Source organism: Nothobranchius furzeri, chromosome 6 (assembly GCF_043380555.1).
Source record: "Nothobranchius furzeri strain GRZ-AD chromosome 6, NfurGRZ-RIMD1, whole genome shotgun sequence".
In the NCBI taxonomy this organism is placed as follows: domain Eukaryota; kingdom Metazoa; phylum Chordata; class Actinopteri; order Cyprinodontiformes; family Nothobranchiidae; genus Nothobranchius; species Nothobranchius furzeri.
Window position 1 is genome coordinate 49,764,181 of NC_091746.1, and position 20,364 is coordinate 49,784,544.

A 20,364-nucleotide genomic window follows, 5' to 3' on the forward strand; every position below is an offset into this window, starting at 1 on the left:
ACGAATATATGAACGTTTTGATATGTTTCAAGATGATTTTTACTCCATAAAGTGAGGGTCAACGCATGGGTGGAGATGTATTTCATCCACACTTCCTGTTAGAAAAACTCTTCTGAATGAGGCATCGTCTGGCAGACCGAGAGAGCGGCACTTAGGCAGTGATAGTCCGCACCCCCCACGTGTACTGTCGGAGTTTCTCAATCTAAAAACGAGTTGTTAAGGAGCGCGTGCGCACTCGCGCATGCACGCACTCACACAAGACTTACAGCTCAGGAGAAAAGCAGACACAGATTCTGCAGCATTCTGGAGGATTTCCTGTTAAATACGATCGTTAGATGAAAAAGGGAGGAGGACATTTTTTTCAAGGAGGCGAGCATCTCCGAGCACCAATGTGTCAGATCGGCAGGTGAGTGGCTGAGCTAGGTGAAGGTGTGGCTGCCTCACCTGGAGACCAGTGCGGTGCAGCCACGTAGTTTCAGCTTAGCCATCAGCCACAGCTGATTCTACATGAATGTGGAGCAGACTTTTCAACCTGAAGATGGAGATATAATTATGGTTTTGGGCTGAAATATTAAATTTATACTAAGTTGCACTAAACTGCCACACTAATGATTACACAAGTGTACAGCACCATTAGACACTCATCTGTACAGGTTATCAGCAAAAAAAAGGTTAATTTAGGCGTTACTTCCTCTTTAAATGCTGCTTCTGTGTGGATGCGAGACTCAAACACTAGAACAAAATACCATTTCATGGTAGATGGCACCTAAATGTGTATTTCTTTCCTAGTTTGTAGGATCAAAGTAAGCCCATAAACTCTGTATCATCTAGATTCTTCTGTTTTAGTCAAGAATTTCATCAGTACACTTTCCACGTTGTTGAAATAAAGACATCAACAATATTTCTTTGGGGGAAATCCATAAGTTATAGATACCAAAAATAGGAAATACACAGTTATAAATCGGGAATCTTTGCATTTGAGTCATGGGAGAAAAACAAACTTGTTTTTGGAAAGAAAAATGCCTAAAACGGTTTGTAGAGAATCCATCTTCATCAGATTCAGCACATGGACTTTATATCTTGCAGAAGGGCAGAGCATCATTATTGCTTTTTAAGATGCAGAAGGTTCTCTCTGCTGCCTCAATGCAGTCGTAAATGAGTCTCCATCATGTTGTATTTCACCCCCCACCCCCCAAAGCTCCTCCTGCTCTCACTGTGGATCTTCCTGTAAGTCTATGTTTGTGACCACATTTCTCTCCATTTGTCTCCGTCCCTCCATGCCCTGCTGTCTCACACACCATTTGAAAAATAGATTGAGCAAACAGACATCTCACTCGGCCGGCACCTGTTTACACACACCCCCCTAACAGACCTGCTTACAGGGATGTGAGCGAGAGCGTGATTCTGCATCCATTCTGGTTATTTTTCAGCAACAGAACTCAAGAGTTTCATTTATATCCTTGTGTGTGCTGGAGTCTATGTGGCCCGTTTAATTAACACACGCTTACTCCAGATGTTTTCCCAGTTGTAGACTTGATAACACAGATGACCTTGGAGTCTATCACACACATTAAAGCAAATAAGTACTAGAAATGTAGGGACTTTATTCTTGGATGCTGTTATTTCTGTTTTACTTTTCTGATCCTTTGATCTCTGATTTAAGCACATTTTATTGACCTAAATGTGTATTTAGTGTCTGGTGGATTCATGATATTTATTTTTTTCCCCACATAAACAATCATTGATGAACAAGAGTCTGCTTCTATACCTGCAGAAAAAAAAAAAACAACACACAACAAGACAACAATCGCAAGCTATCACTGCATCAACCTGATGAGGACATTTTAAATCGACATTGTCTTACTGAACAATCACACGATAATAAATCATAGTGCATTCAGTGCCAACATCAGTTTTAAGATGTGTTGAAAATGCCCAAGTCCATACTTATGAGAGCACCATGTGAGCACCTGTGTGTGTACACGCACTTGTATATGTAAGGTTTCTATGGTGTTTAAAGCGTGCCACAACCCGTGCACGCGCATTGGGTCCACAGCGCGCGTGTGAACGGGACTCGCGAGCGCAAATATACATGGCAGCGCGCGTGTGAACGGGACTCGCGCGCGTGTGAACGGGACTCGCGAGCGAAAATATACATGGCGAGAGGTCATTTGTGCACTGAGAGGGAGCAAACTGTGTCTGTGAGCGCACAAGGATGTGCACAAGTGACAAACCTGCGTGCGCGCGTTGTCAACGAGCACACGGCAGAGGAAAACGTGCGCGCGCGGCAGCCTCTGTGCGCGCTCGGCAGCCTCTCTGCGCGCTCGGTTTCTGACTCCTGCTCGCTCGGCTGTAAGGGCTTTTGGCACTCTGGAGGCGTGGCCTGTGGCAGATCTTGTCTGTCCTCTGATTGGTTAGTTCACCCCGCACTTTACCCTCTATCTTTATAAAAAAGTCTGATGTTCAGTAGTTGCTGGCATAGCTCAGCTGGGAGAGCGGGTGACTCTCGCCCCAGAGGATCCAGGTTCGAGTCCGGGCAAGGAAAATGTAGTAGACGTCATGTTAATTTTTCTTAATTTCAGGTATTTTACAGTTGTGACCGTTCAACTGTCATTAAACGTCCGAATGTTTGCTGGGCAGTGTTTTAAAAAGTGCACATAAGCTAGATGGTTTTAACCATATAAAATTACATTTTTTGTGATACTGGAAAAATACATACTGAAATAAAACTACTGATTGAAAACTTTATGACTGTGGTTGTACAATATATGACTCACTAATACACTGCAAACTCCCTTAGAGTGGGGCTTCCAGACAGAGAGAGAGAGAGAGAGAGAAGTTCTTGCCTCATTAATGAATTGTTTATTTTTTTCAGTATTTAATTGACAAATTATCCTTTCAAATAATTAATTGATGAGTTACATAATTGTCCATTTCATAAAGAAACTGCATATCAAGCTTTCATTCAGATGACCTTCAACAGTGCTGCACCCTGCTGAGGGACATCCGAGTAAAACCTTGAGATGGCCATTTTCTGTTCACTAACTTGCTTTAGTAAATCCTTACTTTTGTTAAATAAATCAGTTGTTGAACCCCCACTCCTCTGTTTGGTCTCCTTTCTTATTACAGCCCACCACTTCCAGTCTGGGTTGTAACAATCTGCAGACAGATTTCTGAGTATCTCCTCCTTTACACAGATCCTCACTGAGCCATGTACTGTGAACAAATAGTTTCTCCATGATATTATCCAGCAAGGTCCCGTTTTTGTCAAAACAAGGGTGAGGTAATGAAAAAATAGAAATATTTCATTAAATTAACATTTAAATTATTTATATGCATCATTAAAATAAAAAAAAACATGTTTTGAAATATATAAAGTGCACCAAACTTGACTCAGTCCATTCAACAATTCTAAATGGACAATTATGTAACTCATCAATTAATTATTTGAAAGGATAATTTGTCAATTAAATACTGAAAAAAATAAACAATTCATTAATGAGGCAAGAACTTTTCTCTCTCTCTCTCTCTCTCTCTCTCTCTGTCTGGAAGCCCCACTCTAAGGGAGTTTGCAGTGTATTAGTGAGTCATATATTGTACAACCACAGTCATAAAGTTTTCAATCAGTAGTTTTATTTCAGTATGTATTTTTCCAGTATCACAAAAAATGTAATTTTATATGGTTAAAACCATCTAGCTTATGTGCACTTTTTAAAACACTGCCCAGCAAACATTCGGACGTTTAATGACAGTTGAACGGTCACAACTGTAAAATACCTGAAATTAAGAAAAATTAACATGACGTCTACTGCATTGTCCTTGCCCGGACTCGAACCTGGATCCTCCGGGGCGAGAGTCACCCGCTCTCCCAGCTGAGCTATGCCAGCAACTACTGAACATCAGACTATTTTATATAGATAGAGGGTAAAGAGCGGGGTGAACTAACCAGAGGACAGACAAGATCTGCCACAGGCCACGCCTCCAGAGTGCCAAAAGCCCTTACAGCCGAGCGAGCAGGAGTCAGAAACCGAGCGCGCAGAGAGGCTGCCGAGCGCGCACAGAGGCTGCCGCGCGCGCACGTTTTCCTCTGCCGTGTGCTCGTTGACAACGCGCGCACGCAGGTTTGTCACTTGTGCACATCCTTGTGCGCTCACAGACACAGTTTGCTCCCTCTCAGTGCACAAATGACCTCTCGCCATGTATATTTTCGCTCGCGAGTCCCGTTCACACGCGCGCGAGTCCCGTTCACACGCGCGCTGTGGACCCAATGCGCGTGCACGGGTTGTGACACGGGTATGACGCGATAGGTTTCTTTATAGGAGCGTCCAAAAGAGAGTGTAAAGGGCCATAGATCTTTCCCCAAAGATGCGTAGGAGATGGAGGGAGCTCCAAGCCCCAGAGATCCAGGAGCTGCCCCAGAGCGCAGGGACTCCAGGGAGACCGTAACCAGAAAAGCCCCAGCCCCCTCCCGAGAGGCGCAGAGGACTGCCCTGGGGGCCCACAACCAGCAACCGGCAGAGTCCCGGGAGATATCACCGGCAAGCCCACAGGCCCGCCCGCAGCCTTCTACCCCCAAGCCAGCCGAGCCCGGAACCCAGTGACCCGGGATCCAGGGGCAACCAGCCCCGCCGGGGGCCCAACAGAGCCGAGGGACTCAGATCCCACCAGGCAGCCACCGGGATCAACCAGATAGATGAAAAAAAATCTTAAGCCCCCTGACACGGAAGCCGCAAACACTCATGCAGACCAAGGCACAACACTCTGCACCAAATGTGGCAGAGGGAAGTCAGGCGAAGATGTGTATCAGCACAAGAAGTACCAGGAGAGGGGAGGAGTCCAAGACCCCACCTGACATATACACTCATATACAGACACAGTCACACACTCCCTCCCTCATGCTCACACATACACATACAACCTAAGACTTACAAAAATGAATGCTAGACACCCACTCATGCTCTCCATACAGACCCTATTCACTCTGGTCCCGGTACTGCTGCACAAAGCGTACAACCCTCACCAGTTGCCAGAGTTAGCCCCTTTCTGCTGGGGTGATGATGGGCAGGCTCCCCCACTCAAACGCTGAGCAAAGCAACACACCACCCAAGGCCCCAACCAGATGGCCAGATCTCCCTCCTAACCTCCAGCCCCAGGAAGCCAAGCAACAACAGAGGTATGCTAAGACCTCTAGTCTCCCTCCGCCTGCTCCAATACAGGGTTAATGCATGTTGATGAGGTGTATTCCATGGCTGGGGTGACCAGGCAGTGCAGGCGTCATCTGGCCCACGCCCCAATAGGCACCTTTGTTCCCAAAATGCCACCCCAGCCCATCTAGCCAGGGCCCAAAGCAGCAGCATCACAGAGCCCCACGGAGTCCGAGGGCACCAACCCAGCCCCACCCCAGCAGAATATCTATTTTCATCCCTGCATTTGCACAACTTCCCAAATATATGACATCCAGGTAAGGTTGGGTCCTCCCCCTCCTGGACATCCCCCTCCCCCGTGTTGGGACATAATTATTGTTTCAGAGGAGCCAAGGTCCACCTGAGGCCACTGAGCCTGGGCCAGGCGCTGCGGCGTGTTCCCGCCTTCTTCCTGGCAGCATACATGTCAGGACCCAATCCCCAAGGCCCCGCCCATGATCCCCACATGCCCCCCCACTCCGAGCCCCCAGGCCCCCACCCAGACCCACTCAGGGGCGATGCAACTGCCAGGCAGCAACCCATGGCCACTGCCAAGACCCCCCAAGGAGCCCCACTCACAACTGCCAGTATTCATGATATTTCAACAATAGAGTCAAAACTAAAGTATCCAAAACTGTATGAATGTTAAAAATGAATGAAAAATGAAGAAAGCAGCAAATTCTGCACTTTAAGATGCCTTCAAACCTAATTGAAACTATATGTGAGAACAAAGAAACAGTTCCTCTTTCAAAACAAAAGTGTATAAAGATATTATACTAGTTTCTTTTCATGGTGGTGTTTCTGTCTGTATGGGCCACCATGTTTATTTTATTTTTCATTATTATTTTTTAATCAATTTTTACTGTTCTTCTGAAGTGCAGTTTGTATTGTGAGAGGTGCGATATAAAAAACAATTCTGTGACAAAACACAACCACATGAATATACGTCATCTATCTTGCGCTCTCTCTCTCTCTCTCTCTCATTCTCTCTCTCTCTCTCATTCTCTCTCTCTCTCTCTCTCTCTCTCTCTCTCTCTCTCTCTCACTCACTCTCACTCTCACTCTCACTCTCACTCTCTCACTCTCACTGGAAACCTACCAATTACAGGGCGAACTCCTGAACTTATTAAGCTTCCATCGCCTATTTTGTATTTTTAAACAATTATAGGAGAATATCTTTTGTCTTAACATTATCAAAAATATGAAGACTCATCCCAACTTAAGTAAGTCAGGCTTGTTTCCAGTGAGGGTTGGGCTCTGCCAACGCTGCTCTTTATTAGAGATTCTGTTCATAACTTCTGTGGACAGGATTTCTAGGCACAGCTAAGGTGTTGAGGGGATCTGTTTTGGTGGCCTAAAGATAAACTTTGCAGATGATGTGGTCCTGTTGGCTTCATCAGATTGTGATCTCCGTCTCTCACTGGAGTGGTTTGCATCCGAGTGTAAAGCAGCTGGAATGAGAAAAGGGTAGAATGCAATCTCCAGGTCAGGGATGAAGTCCTGCTCCAAGTGGTGGAGTTTAAAGAGCAATTCGGGAAGGTCACGTGACCCGGACCAAGATGGACGCTTAGTGTTTAGCTCCACTCCAGACCACTACTTTTTTTACCGACCCGCTGCATTTATTGTTCGAAATTTTCCTCAAACTCGCTCGCCAGAGATGCCGAGAACACAGCGTGACAAGGAATTCCCTATTTTTTCACCTGCAACCAAGAAGAAACCTGCTCAACAAGCCGCCAGTGCGTCTGCTGAAACCGAGCCCGCTGGCTCGCTGGAGCTAACGCATGCTAGCCAGGACACCATGGACCAGATCCTCGCTGAACTAAGGTCTGTGGCCTCCAAAGTGAACGGCATGGACGAATCTATCGGCACTCGCTTAACAGTTATGGATGGCACCTTAACTGAGATAAGGGCTTCCATTACCTCGGTGGAGGAGTCTGTGTCGTCTTTGTCCAGCCGGGTGTCCCTCACGGAGACTCGCCTGGGGGAGGCGGAGGGGAGGATCTCCACCGCCGAAGATGACCTGGAGTCCCACAGGCCTCGCCTGCTTGCACTGGAAAAATGTGTTGACCGCCTTCAGCTTAAACTGGATGACCTGGAGAATCGCAGCCGCCGCAACAACCTGAAGATCGTGGGGCTGCCCGAGGGAGTGGAGGGCGACACCTCGTTGGCGAGCTTTCTCCGCTCCGCCTTGCCGGCCCTGGTGGGTCTTCCTCCCGACTTCCCTGCGCTGGAGATCGAGCGCGCTCACCGAGCCCCGGCTCCCATACCGGAGAGGGGCAAACCACCAAGGAGCGTCCTGGTGCGCTTCCTGAGATTCCCTCAGAGGGAGGCTGTTCTCAGGGCTGCTTTGAGGAAGCGCGACCTCCGGCAGGGCAATTCAACGCTGCGCATCTACCCGGATCTGTCTGCAGAAACTCTTCGCAGGCGGCGAGAGTTTGATGCTGTGGGGAAGGCATTGGCTCGACTTGGAAAATACCGTGGTTTTGCCCATCCGGCTCGGCTCCGGTGTCTTCACGAGGGCCGGATCATTTTCTTTGACTCTCCCGGGTCGGCTGCTGCCTTCTTGGACTCGCTTAAATGAGGTAACGAGGAATTAGACATAGATTATGAGTATTGACTTTTATTGGGTCGGTTCTGTTACTCCCCAGACCCCCGTTGCTAAGTGCTTATATTATGCTTGTTTTGCGGGAGGGGGTGGGGGGGTGCTCTACAATCCCTGCTTTGGTCTGCAGTTGAGACGCCGGGTGTTCCTCTCGTCGCTAAGATCACATGTTTAGATATAGTTCGGAAATGCTACTCACCACGCTCGGTGACTGTTTGGAAAAGTGTGTTATCCTGCTGTTTGGGAGCAGGGTGGGGGGTGGGGGGGTGGGGGGGGGGGGGGCTTTTTTTTTTTTTTTTTTTTTTTTGTCGTGGTTTATTGTTTCTCTTTGCATTCACGACTTTATTGGCCCTTTCCTGTTTCATAGTGGTGTTTACTCTGTCTTCTTATGACCCACCTACTTAATTTTGTTACCTGGAATGTCCAGGGTTTAGGTCATGTGATTAAAAGAAAAAAAGTTTTAACTTTTCTGAAGAGACAAAAGATTGACATAGCGCTTCTCCAGGAAACCAGGTTATCTGACTTGGAGCATTCAAAGCTCAAACGAGACTGGGTAGGTCAAGTTTATTTTTCATCCCATTCGCAGAATAAAAGGGGCACGGCTATTCTTATAAAGAGGAATATTCCCTTCACCCTCCTGCATGATGTAAGGGACCCTGAGGGGAGATTTATTTTGATTAAGGGTCTGATTTTTGGACGCCCCTTTACCATACTCAATGTTTATGCCCCCAACACAGACTCACCGAACTTTATATCTCAAATAGTGCTACTTTTTAATCAACACTGTGATGGCTTTGGCTTTATGGGTGGTGATTTCAACTGCATACATAATGCTAGGTTGGATAAATCCTCATCGGCGCCAGTATCCAACCCAAGGGCTTCGTCAACTCTCAAAGGTTTATGTATGGATTCTGGGCTAATCGATGTCTGGCGCACACTAAACCCTAATACGAAGGATTACTCTTTCTTTTCACATCCTCATAATTCATACTCTAGGCTCGATTATTTTTTTACCCCTAAACACTTCCTCTATTCTGTTCAATCTTGCTTAATCGGCCCGATCACCATCTCAGATCATGCCCCTGTTTATCTACAGTGCGATTTAATTTCTGACATCCCTAGGACACCCAGCTGGAAATATAATACATCACTACTGAACGACGACTCCTCTTGCGCCTTTGTAAGAAAAAGTCTTTCTCAATATTGGGCTGACAATAGCCTTTCACCAGTTTCGCCCGCTATAATATGGGATGCAGCGAAGGCTACCATGCGCGGTCAGCTCATCTCCTATTGCTCTTTCAGAAAGAAGACACTGGAGAAAAACAGAAGGTTTCTTGAATCAGAAGTGGTTAGGCTGGAACAGACCCACAAGCAATCTTCCACCCCTGAAAATTTCAAGGCATTAATTGCCGCCAGAACAAAGCTTAATATAGAATACACTAATCACGCTCGAAAACTGCTTCTCTATACTAAGCAGAACTATTATGAATTTGGCAACAGATCGAGCCGCCTCCTCGCACACCAATTAAAAAAACAGATTAGTGAGCGTTCTATTACTGCAATAAAAATGGACAAAGGGAAAGTCACTTATGATCCGTCAACTATCAATAAGACTTTTAGAGATTTCTATAAATCCCTTTATTCGGCAGGACAATGTGATCCAGATGGAGCTGCTTATTTAAATAATATCTCTTTGCCCTCTATTACGGAAGAGGACCTATCCTCTCTTGATGCAGCCTTCAGCCCGAATGAGGTATGGGCAGCAATCCAGTCAATGCCAAACGGAAAATCCCCTGGCCCAGATGGGTGTCCGGTGGAATTTTTTAAAAAGTTCTGGCCGGAGATTCAACCTATTTTCCTGCCGGCTCTAAATCATATCAAATGTGATGGGATCCCCCCATCATGGAGATCCGCTTCTATTAGTCTGCTGCTAAAAAAGGACAAAAATCCCCTCAACTGTACATCTTATAGACCCATTAGCCTTCTTAATGTGGACTATAAAATTGCGGCGAAGGTTCTAGCACGTAGATTGGAAAAGATTCTTCCAAAATTAATTCACCCGGACCAAGCAGGCTTCGTCAAATCAAGGTATGGGACCGACAACGTACGCCGAGCCCTTAACATTGTTCAGTATCTCAACCAACATAAAGACCCTGCCGTGATTATCTCCCTTGATGCCGAAAAAGCTTTCGACCGGGTAGAATGGCCATTTCTATTCTCGGTGTTAGAAAGAGTCGGCCTGGGGCCTAACTTTATCAATTTAATTAAATCTTTTTATTCTAATCCCACAGCTACTGTTAACACAAACGGATTATTGTCAGAAAGTTTTCCTAAAAGAAGGGGCTGCAGACAGGGTTGCCCACTGTCCCCTCTATTGTTTACTCTCTTTATCGAACCTCTTGCTGTCACAATCAGAACCAACCCAGATATACTAGGCGTTAGGGTATCTGACACCAACCACGTGATTTCATTGTTTGCAGATGATGTCCTCCTATATTTGACTAATCCATCTATCTCGATTCCGGCGGTCTGTAGGTCCATTGCTAAATTTGGCACCCTCTCTGGCTACAAAATCAATATGGATAAATCGATTGCTTGCCCTTTCAATATTCCTCAGGCCGAGGTCCCCCATTCCACTTTCCAAATCTCTAAGAAAGGATTCAGGTATTTAGGAATCTTTATTACACCCGTCCTGGACGATCTTTTCTCAACCAATTACGCTCCTCTCATCCAGAGAATTAAATCTGACTTAACCAGATGGTCCACTCTTCCCACATCATTGTTGGGTAGGGTCAACACAATAAAAATGAACGTCCTCCCACGTCTTAATTATTTATTTCAGAACCTCCCCTGTTATTTACCCCCCTCGTTCTTTAAATCCCTCAACTCAGAGATTTCACGCTTTATTTGGAACAATAAACATCAACGAATAAAATTTTCTACGCTTACTAAATCGAAGCAACTAGGAGGCCTCTCCCTACCTAATATACAATTTTATTATTGGTGCTCGCAACTCAAAATTATATCGGACTGGTTCTCGAACAGAGAGTCATCCCTGTGGGTTGAGTTGGAAACTCTGGCCTGTCTCCCTAGAAGACTAACCTCCCTTCCTTACATTGCTAAGTTCGACCAGATAGGCTCTCTCAGAGATAACACACTGGTTTATAATACATTATTGGCCTGGAGGGATGTGAAGAAGTATTTGAGAATTCCACCTTTTATTTCAATCCGGTCCCCTCTGGCCTTAAATCCAGATTTACCGCCACTCATTCGGAGTATAGGCCTTTTGAGCTGGTCCTCCTCGGGGCTGAGGGATTTCTCAGATCTGTTGTCCTCTAGTTCTGTTAAACCTTTTGATCAGATTAGGGCTAACTGTAATGGTAATATTGGTCACACAGACTTCTACAAATACCTTCAAATCCGTCATTATATTGAATCCCTGTTACGGTCTGCCTCATTTCGTTTGCAACTAACTGAAATAGAAAATACTTTTACTCTTTCTAGATCCCCTAGGGGCCTCCTCTCTAAGTTTTACGCCTCTTTGCTTAGTTTGGAATCTTCGAGTTTCGATTCTGTAAAGCGGGTGTGGGAGCGTGATCTGGAGATGAAGATTAACCCTTTGGATTGGCACAAGGTCTGTATGGGAACTTTCCCTAAAACTACCTCCATTGCCATACAGGAACAAAATCTCCGATTTTTCTATAGAACTTATTACACACCAGTTCGCCTTCAGAGGATGTTCCCCACCCGCTCCAGCCTCTGTAGTAAATGTAAGTCTGCCAATGGAACATTCTTTCACCTTTTTTGGTCTTGTAATGTTATTCAGGCTTTCTGGAGGCAGGTCCACTCAGCAATTCAGGACATTCTGGGAGTACGTTTTCCAATGTCACCCTTGTTCTACCTTCTTAATGTTGACCCCCAGTTACTAGCCGCACATAAAAAATCCTTATTAGTTATCCTTAGATTTCTAGCCAAGAAATGTATTCTTTTGCTCTGGTTATCATCCCAGCCCCCTACGCTTAGCCTGTGGGTTGCTCAAATATCTGCCATCCTTCCTCTCGAAAAGCTGACCCATGACTTACACCATAAATATGACCTATTTACGAAGATTTGGGGGCCTCTTCGCTCTTTTTTACTTAAACCATGACTGCTTTGTCTCCGTCTTTACTGTTCCTTTGCATGTACTGTATACTCTGTGCATATGCGTATATGTATACTGGCACCTATATGTAAGTGAATCTGTAGGTGAATCTGTAGGTGTGTATATGGACGTATGGGCATGTTTCCATGCATATATGAGTTTTATTTCTATTTACCTACCTATAGTTTCTCCGTCCTCGTTCTGTGAACAGTGGCACCAAGCTATCGAGACACACGCCCTGTACGTTCTGCGCCTTTATTGATATGTAGGCAGATGTGTATGTATGTGAGTATACGTATGTGTATGTATACGTACGGGTATGTGTATTTATATATTATTTATTTGTTTTTGTTATTATTATTATTTTATTTTTATTTTTTTTACCTTATTATCTTTTGTTAGTTATTAGTTATCCTTTTTTATCTACTTCTTTTCCTTTTCCTTTACTTGTGTAAAACTTTAAAATTCAATAAAAAAAATGATTTAAAAAAGAGCAATTCACCCCCTACCAGATTCTTACTCAACTCCCACTTCCTGTTTGAAAAATTCAACAAATGCTGTTGCCTAGCAGACCGAGAGGGTGGAGCCGCTGACAAATACACACACTCACGACATTGTGACATCATAATGTACCATCTAACATCATAGTGTACCTCTTAGCCAATAGCGACGGCAAATTTAAATTCAAATGCAGTGCTGAGTTTTTACCTGACGACGGTGCAACACTGACAGTTTTTGGTAGAATATTTAAATTTTAACTAAGATGCACTAAAGTTCCGAATTATTGACTACACGTGTCTGCAGCATGATCAGACACTCATTTATATAGTTTACCAGCAAAAAAAATGTTGATTTGGAGTGATTTGCTCTTTAAGTATCTCAGGATCTTGTTCACAAGTGAGGCAAAGCTGGAGCGTGAGACTGATAGGCAGATTAGTGCTGCATCTGCAGTGATGCGGTCATTGTTCCGGTCTGTTGTGGTGAAGAGAGCTGACCTGCAAGTCAAAACTCTCGATTTACCTGTCGATCTGCGCTCCAACCCTCACCTATGGTCATGAACTTTGGGTAGTGACCGAAAGAACAAGATTGCTGATACAAGCGACTGAAATGAGTTTTCTCCACAGGGTGTCTGGGCTCTCCCTTAGAGATGGGGTGAGAAGCTTGGTCATCTGGGAGGGGCTCAGAGTAGATCCGCTATTCCTCTACATCAAGAGGAGCCAGTTGAGGTGGCTCAGGCATCTAGTTAGAATGCCTCCCGGACGCCTCGCTGGTGAGGTTTTCTGGGCATGTCCAACTGGGAGGAGACCTAAAGGAAGACCCAGGACACACTTGAGGGTGTATGTCTCTCAGCCGGCCAGGGAACGCCTTAAGCCCCATTCCCACCTGTACCGGGTCGGCCTGGGCCGGGTAGCCCCAGTCGGCCCCAGCCTGGCCCGGTTGATTCCACACATCCTTGCCTTAAGCCCATGTGGGCTGATTCTACCCACCAATCAGAGGCTTGCTCTAATGGAAGGTGTGAATTTGCTGTCAGCAGTGGGCGTGTTGGCCCTGGTCGGCCTGAAGCAGTACCCCTCGGGAAGAGGGCCGAGAATGAGCCTTGGTTGGCCCGGGAAAATTCCAGGCCACCCAGATATGTAAACAACCTACGCTACCCGGCCCGGGCCGACCCGTTACAGGTGGGAATGGGGCTTTAGTGTTACCCTGGAGGAGCTGGCCCTAGTGGCTGGTTAGACGGAAGTCTGGGACTCTGATTAGGCTGAAGCTGCTGTGATGGATCCCGATGGATCAAGACTCATGTAAAAAAAATAAAAACAGAAAATCAACAAAACCATAACAAAGCGTGGACAACTAAAGTAACTGAATGCTCACTTTAGCTTGTCACTTTCTGAAAGGTTATTCCCCCAAATCAAAAAGATTCTCTTGATTTTGTTTAGCCGTAAACTTTGTTCTGCATGTCTCCTACAGTGGACATCTTCTTTACTCACCGTCAAGTGTTACCCCAGATTTGTTCGGTCATTTCCAGATATTAACAAATCCCACAGCTCTCCACATTTCTACATTAAATTCTGTTTTTGATGTTGAATTTCAGCTCCGCTCAGTTTCAGTTTGCACTTTCTGTGAGAAAGAAAGAGAAGATTCTCGGGACTTAAAGCTTCTATCCAGAGTTTTCCCCTTTCAGGAATTATCACCTCTGTCAGTGCGCCCCAGGGCAGCTGTGGCTATTGTAGCTCATCACCACCAGTGTGTGAATGTGTGGGTGCATGGATGAATGAAACACTGTAGTCTAAAGCGCTTTGGAGTCCTCTGACTCTGAAAGGCGCTACACAAGTGCAGGTCATTTATCATTATTATGTATGATTTTTTTTATAAATCCATTAAAGTGATTGTCTTATCATTTGCTGTGTTGTAATGTAGGCAATATGTCGTTTTTTTGTTGTTGTTGCTAAGCCCACCCTCTGTCCCATAGAGCTCTTAGCTATATGAACTGAGTGCGGGTCAGCGCTAACCAGTAGCATTAGACTACCGCTTACGTACAGACATCAGTCACAGAGCGTGCTCGAGCGTTTAAGGACGTACCTCGGTTGATGCAGAGTCAGCGACCTTTCTCACGGACAATTATGTCTTTAAAATATAAATACATGAAATCACAACATAACATGAGCATAATAATTATAAACGTGTTTTAGCTCTGTTTCGTCGGCTAGAGGAGCGCGCTCATGAATGAGAGGGGTTGATTTTGGCCGTAGTTACGGAAGTAAACCAACATCTTGGGAGTGATACGTTTGTTAGCCACTAGATGGTGCCATCGGATAAAATAAATAATCCGGACATCCTCTTTAATGTATGTGAGAAAAAAAAATAAAAAATGAAAGACAAATTTAAAACAACACCGACTGGACCGGCAGAGAAACATCCTTATTTAAACCTGCTTATTTAAATCCGCCTTCATTGTAGATCTGCTCCACTGAAGTGTGCAGTTACTGTACACATGAAAAGATTAATGGAACAAAGACAAAGCGTGTCCAGTACCAGTCAAATACTTGATTGATGCTTTATAAAAGCCAAACTTTTGATTGGCTCTGTCTGTATTTAAAGCTGATGTCGTGTGAAAAAATAGTCCCAGCATTTTCTTTTCCTTCTGACAAAGCATTTTATCACTGGGGATGAATTCTTATGGTTTAGTTGCATCAAGAACTAAATCTAAACTCTGCCAGCACTAATTAGCTGGGTGTCTTTGTCTCAATCCTCAGTTTCTCCCCTGCTTCTTGATGGTTATCAGATGAGAAAGGTGTAAATTGCTACTCACAGCTATCTCAGCAGATTCCCCAGCTCTGCTGCCTCTGTCATCACTCCCTACTGGTGAAGGACACAGCACAGGTGTGAGCTTTCCCTCGTGCATAAAATTACTGAAGAAATATATGCAATAAGTACAGGACAAGAATGTGTTAATGGGGTTCGGTGTGCATATTCTTTACAAAGTGTGTGTGTGTGTGTGCGTGCGTGCGTGCATGTGCACATGCTAATGCTCGGTAGCCATCACTAGTTAATGAGGCAGGGCTTCTGCCAGATCCCCCCCCCCCCCCCCCCCCCCAATTTCTCCTCCCCTTCTCATGAGAGTAACACACAATCACACTTTAATGACTAGCCAGCATAGTGTGAAAATGAGGAAAATGGGAAAATGGAGCTTGGATACACGGCGAAAAGAGAAATCGGGGGATGATGGACAGAAAATGCTGGTCTAAGGAAGAGGAAAGCACCGGAGGATTCATGAAGGAACAGGCTCAATGAGTTTATATGCAACATGCATTCATGCATGCAGCTACTTTATCTCCCAGTGGGCCACGGGCAGCAGGCAGGATGTGCATGTTGTTGTTTTTAAAAGGAGCTCATTTAAGATTTGACTAGACAAACATGTAGTCTGTGTTTCTATTTGAAGGTAAAATGTGGTGAATTTATCATTCTTGGTTTTAATTTCAGGGAGAGAGCCGTGGGAAGAGAACAGAGAAATGAAGCCCGTGTTGTTTTATCGTTGAAGTGTTCTGATAAGGAGAATCGAACGAGGCCTGGCATGCTGCTATTGCACCTCTCGACTGGGTGTTTGTGTTTGTGTGCTCGCACCATAATCATGCACAGACGATCTTAAGTGGCCAAGTCATGTTGGATGAAAGCTCCAGCGCCTCCAGCAAAGAGCGCTGGGTAACCGGTGGAACACAAGTGGTGCGACACAGACACGGTCGCTGCCAGGTGTGTTGAGGAGGTAATTGTCATGGTGGCGGGCCTGAGGCCAGGAGCTTGGAGAGGGAGAGCTGAAGAGAAAATGAGGAGCAGTTTCTGCTGGAGTCTGTTTGCCCGAGGGGTTAGCTCAATATCTGCGGTTGTTGCTTATCCGCTTCCACTCTGCCCCCTACTTTGTTCTTGTCTCATAGTTCACAATATAAATGTGCTCCTCACATTTTGCTCATTCATCCTGTCCTGATTGCCCCTGTTCACAGCCAAGCACAATTTAGTCAACTGTTTTTCACTGCACCTTAACAATTTTTTTCCCCATTTCATTATTTCTGTGTCCCTCTGAGATGTTGTTGGCTGCAGCAACATCAAGCAAATCCTTAATCCTTAATTCTTATGCAGACCTCCTCCTTCTAAAAAAAAAGCATGTTTATCTTCTCTCAACAAAATCAATCAAAGTGTTGAGATGTTTGATTCCTGGTACCCTAGAGATGCTGTTTATTTATCAGGCTGAGCATTTCAGTACTAAGGTGCACGCAGGTCTTCAGTATTGTTTTTGCTTTGCTAAGACAACAAATTTAGATCTACAGTTTGGCATTTTTGGTATATTTGTGGGGCCAAATTATATTCAGCATAGCTGTAACTAATTGACAAAACAAGATTAAATGTTTCATAAACTTCCATTATTCCCACGCAGGTATTTTTTCTTCTTTTCCAGAAGTACAAGCATTTCTCAGCTCCTACAGCAACCCTAAATCTACATTTTTCAGACTCCTCGCTTCTAAAATGTGTTGACCGATTCAAATACCTAGGCATCTGGCTCGAATCGGATCTCTCTTATAAAAAACACATTCAAACCATCACCGGCAAAGTTAACTTTCAATTAAAAATGTTATATCAATCAGTTAATTGTTTTGATTTTAGGATGAAAAGTCACATTGCAACTCAACTTCTGTTTCCGATCATAGATTATGCCGATATTCTCGTCTCGTCTCGTCTTCCTCCGCTTATCCGGGTCCGGGTCGCGGGGGCAGCATCCCAACTAGGGAGCTCCAGGCCGTCCTCTCCCCGGCCTTGTCCACCAGCTCCTCCGGCAGGACCCCAAGGCGTTCCCGGACCAGATTGGAGATGTAACCTCTCCAACGTGTCCTGGGTCGACCCGGGGGCCTTCTGCCGGCAGGACATGCCCGAAACACCTCCCCGGGGAGGCGTCCAGGAGGCATCCTGACCAGATGCCCAAACCACCTCAACTGGCTCCTTTCGATCCGGAGGAGCAGCGGTTCTACTCCGAGTCCCTCCCGAATGTCCGAGCTCCTCACCCTATCTCTAAGGCTGAGCCCGGCCACCCTATGGAGGAAACTCATTTCGGCCGCTTGTATCTGCGATCTCGTTCTTTCGGTCATTACCCAAAGCTCATGACCATAGGTGAGGATTGGGACGTAGATCGACCGGTAAATCGAGAGCCTGGCTTTCTGGCTCAGCTCCCTCTTCCCCACGACAGATCGGCTCAGCGTCTGCATCACTGCAGACGCCGAACCAATCCGCCTGTCGATCTCCCGATCCCTCCTACCCTCACTCGTGAACAAGACCCCGAGATACTTAAACTCCTCCACTTGAGGTAGGACCTCTCCCCCGACCCGGAGGTGGCAAGCCACCCTTTTCCGGTCGAGAACCATGGTCTCAGATTTGGAGGTGCTGATCCTCATCCCAGCCGCTTCACATTCGGCCGCGAACCTACCCAGCAAGAGCTGAAGGTCAGAGCTGGATGAAGCTAGGAGGACCACATCATCCGCAAAAAGCAGAGACGAGATTCTCCTGCCACCAAACTCGACACACTCCACACCACGGCTGCGTCTAGAAATTCTGTCCATAAAAGTGATGAACAGAACTGGTGACAATTATGCCGATATTGTTTATCAAAATGCTACTGTCTTGTCTCAATCACCTCGATGTGGTTTATAACATAAATGTCGCTTTGTTCTACGTTGTCCATTCAACACACATCATTGCAATATGCATCAAGATTTGTCTTGGCTTCCTTTAAACGCCAAACGTAGGTTTCACTGGTTGTTGTTTATTTTAAAATGTATGTTTTGATTTCCCTACATAAAAATCTATTTAGTTTCATTTGACTGCCAGTATAGCATTCGGTTTAACTATATACCCTCTTTTGTTGAACCCTCTTTTAAGAAAGAATCTGGAAGAATAGCCGTTTGTGTTAAAGCACCAGTAGACTGGAATAGACTCCCATGGAGAAACGGTCGGTTACTTCTTTTCGATTATTTAAAAATATTGTTTACTCACATGTTGCATCATTTTGCAATTGTAATTGTCTGAGTTTATATCTGCTGTTTCATAATAATTACTATGAAGTGAAATCACTTTTTTAGTTTTGTTTTTTTGTATTTTTTATTTTTGGTCTTTGTTTAAATGTCTTATTTTAGTGGTTTCATCTGTTGCTGTTGGTATTATTTTAGTATTTAGTTGTTTTCTTTGCTCAGTTTCTCTAAAGCCACTGGTGGCTCTTCTACCTTATACTATTTCAGTGCATAAAGGAGGACCCCCTCAAACCGAGATGTGCTCCCTGTGAAGGCAGAGTCATCTTCTTGTTTGGTGCAGCGTTGCTGCAGCTTTTGTAGAGTGGGATACATCTCACCACAGGTCAGAATTTTTCCAGTGGAGTCTGCTAGTGTGGAGGTGTATATATAAGGTAAATGACGCTAACATGATAGGCTGTGTTAGTTGATTAGTTACTTGCAGTATTAACAGGAGAGGATGTGCAAAGGTCACAGCTGCTTCTGCGCTGAAATTCACGAGTCCGGAGTGCGTATTTTGTGAACAGAGGCTTTTGTATATCCGTAATGCTTCTTCCCTTGATTAAATATCTACTTTGCAATTATTGCAAGTTACCCTGTTGTCATCCCTTTTTGTAAAATATAACCAAACTTTTGAACATTTGTGCCGCTTAGACGCCATGATTCCTGCTTCTGTAAGCTATGCAGCGTGCACAGTGACATCATTCACGCTGACTGGAATTGATAAGGGAAATCATTTGTAAAAGTGGCGAACGATTCCTAGGAATTGAAACAATGGGAACCGGTTCTCAACAAGAACCGGTTTTTGATCCCAATCCTACCTAGCGGTTAGCATTTTCCGTCTGTCAATAGTCAATAAAAAGCACAAGAAGAAAAAAAAGAAGTTTGCTTTCAAGGCGGAGCCTGGAAAATAGTCATTTATTTATTACCTAGTGATATTAATCTGGCTTCAATTCAAAATGTGTTCATTTTGCAGCAGTTGAGGTAAAAGCTCATACCTTATATTTTTATAATATTGGGTTAGGGTTATTTCTACAGATCAGGGGTCTCCAACTCAATCGCAAGCTACCAGTAGCTCCCAACGCACTTGTAAGTTGCTCGCCTGGAAACATAGTACCCAGCAAGGCATAACTTCAAAAATGGTGCTCTAATTAACAAGGGACGTTTTTTTAATTTGATGTCAAGCCGTCCCGTTTTCTGTAATAACTCATTTAAAATTAGCTTTTTGCGGAAGTAAAATAAATATCTGATTATTGCATAAATATTTCAGCAAACATGTTCAACAAATTTTTGGAAGTATTTGCTCATTTATGACAAATGTTCTTAATGCTATGAAAAATGGACATTGCTGCTTAGGCTCCAGGCAGGACACATGGTCAGGGACTGAACAGGAACAGGTTAGCTGCTCCTGTGTGCTCAAAAGTTTGTTACTCATCCATTCTAAAAAATAAAAAAAAAGTCAGGTCACTCACACGAAGTAGATTTGTACTTCATTATCTGAAAGTATCTGATTAGTTAAAAACAAAATATGTTTGTCGTTCACTTTGAGCTTCCAAACAGGAATGTCTTTATTTTCCTTTCCTTTTGTTTTTACAATATTGATGTATTGAAATACAGAGAAAGCCACTTGTGAATGTAATGAATGTTAATATAGTAAGCATAGCGTTTTTAACATAGTAAACATATACACATGGAAAGTATCTATGTAATAAATAGCATGGCGGTAGCTTTTCTGTACTTTCTGTGTTTAAAAGTAGCTCATGGTCCAAAAGGCTGGAGACCCCTTCTATAGGTCAATTCAATTGGCCGTCATTTATTAGTTAGCAGTCAAGACTTTCTATGAAAAGGAGCTTGTGACAGTTATTTATTGTAAATGAAAGTTGAGTTTTGTACCCA

The 20,364-nt window shown here is 44.5% G+C and overlaps 1 protein-coding gene across 5 annotated transcripts in view; it reads left to right on the forward strand.

Moving 5' to 3' along the window:
* The window catches only part of strbp (spermatid perinuclear RNA binding protein), a 141,879-nt gene that overhangs the window by 58,045 nt on the left and 63,470 nt on the right, over positions 1 to 20,364 (forward strand). The window lies entirely within an intron of this gene.